This window comes from Aplysia californica, unplaced genomic scaffold, assembly GCF_000002075.1.
Source record: "Aplysia californica isolate F4 #8 unplaced genomic scaffold, AplCal3.0 scaffold01010, whole genome shotgun sequence".
In the NCBI taxonomy this organism is placed as follows: Eukaryota; Metazoa; Mollusca; class Gastropoda; order Aplysiida; family Aplysiidae; genus Aplysia; species Aplysia californica.
In genome coordinates, this window is record NW_004798280.1 from 223,769 (window position 1) to 225,498 (window position 1,730).

The window sequence follows — 1,730 nt, forward strand, 5'->3', positions numbered from 1 at the left end:
AGCAATCTCTACCCCCCCAAAAAAATCCCCCAATCACAGTATAACCCACGTATCCCACTGAGTTTTTGTCCCCAAAAGTCCCCGCTAATCCCAGACCGCCGGGACTGTAGGAGGGCTGTGGAAGCACTCTATGTAAGGGCTATGTCAAGGGTCAGATCGGGGGGTGTATTAGAGGCTATTTTGTGTGTATGTGTGTGTGTGTGTGTGTGTGTGTGTGTATATTTATAAGGGGCTACGTCTGGGGGTATGTCTGGGGGTATACAATTAGGGGTTACATAAGGTCCAGTCTATGCCCTCGTCATCTCCTTCCTTCTGTATGCTTGTGAATCATGGACCTTGACGGCAGAGTTTAAGAGGAAGATCCAAGCAGTCGAAATGAGATGCTTTAGGCGACCTTTTGGCATCTCAAACAATGACCACGTCACAATTGAAGAAGTGCGTAGTAGAGTTAAACAACACATGAGCCACTATTTAGACTTGCTGTCTACTGTGAAGCGAAGAAAAATGAATTGGTATGGTCATGTAACAAGATCGTGTGGCCTTGTCTATCCAAGACCATTCTTCAGGGAACTGTGCAGGGGAGGAGAAGGAGAGGAAGGCAAGGAAAGAGGTGGACCGACAACATTGCGGAGGGGACAGGGAAATCCTTTCGACCAAACTCAGGCGCTCGCAAAAAGCTGTGAAAAGTGGAGGCACCCGACGAGGCGCTTCATCATACAGCGCCCCTACGATCCTGGTGGATTATGGGATCAGTAAGCAGTAAGTAAGGTCCAGCCGAGCTTATTTACACGTAAGTCACAAGCCCCCATAGCCATAACCCTTCTCCGGGTTGTGGGGGCGTTGGAAAATTGCTGAACACAGCATCAGCTGTCGCCACCTCAGACGGTCACGGGCGAGGACTTGTTCTTGTTTTAGTAGAGGTTTTACAGCGCTCGAAACTGCATAAGGTCATATAATCGCCAAGGGGTGGATGTCCTTACAGGGAATCAGACTTACTCTGCTCACCTCTCCAGCTTCAACAGCACAAAGTCTGCTTCAACTATCAAGGCATCCGGGAAATAGCGGGTCTCAAGAGTGCGACAACCATACAAAAGAAGTAGAGGAAAATTACGACAGTAAGGATTAGGAAATTAAAAGCAGCAGTTCCCTGTTGTAGTTCAGGCACAGTTATGAGCATGGCATTATTGAATCAGCCCATTTACAATTTTACTGTGCATTATACTGAGAAATGCCACCCCTCCCCTTTTGGGAATGGCCTAAAGACAGTTGTGCCAGTGGCACCGCCCCGGGAGGTAGCGAGGACTTGGAGACATTGGTGCTGTGTTCCTGTCCATGCAGCGTGTGTCTTGGGCAAGGGTAGCCGAGCGGCGCCCTATCCTTCTCCAGACTCTTACTAAAGGTCAGACACCATACGCCCGTCCTCGTACCCCCTTCCCCTCACTCTAACCCCCTTTCATTTTCAGTCCCAACTCCAAGAAAATAATAATAGGTAGGTAGGTAGGTAGGTAGGTAGGTAGGTAGATGGATCACAGAGAGAGAGAGAGAGAGAGAGAGAGAGAGAGAGAGAGAGAGAGAGAGACAGAGAGAGACAGAGAGAGACAGAGAAAGAGAGAGAGACAAAGAGAAAGAGAGACCAACGAGAGAGACAAAGAGAGAGAGGGGGACAGAGAGATAGATAGAGAGAGAAAGAGACACACAGACATTCAGGCAGAAAGAAAGAAAGAAAGAAA

The 1,730-nt window shown here is 48.5% G+C and overlaps 1 protein-coding gene across 1 annotated transcript in view; it reads right to left on the minus strand.

Annotated features, from left to right (window-relative positions):
• LOC101862079 (protein FAM102A) overlaps positions 1-1,730 on the minus strand; it is a gene marked incomplete at its 3' end in the record, with an annotated part of 4,624 nt that overhangs the window by 1,754 nt on the left and 1,140 nt on the right.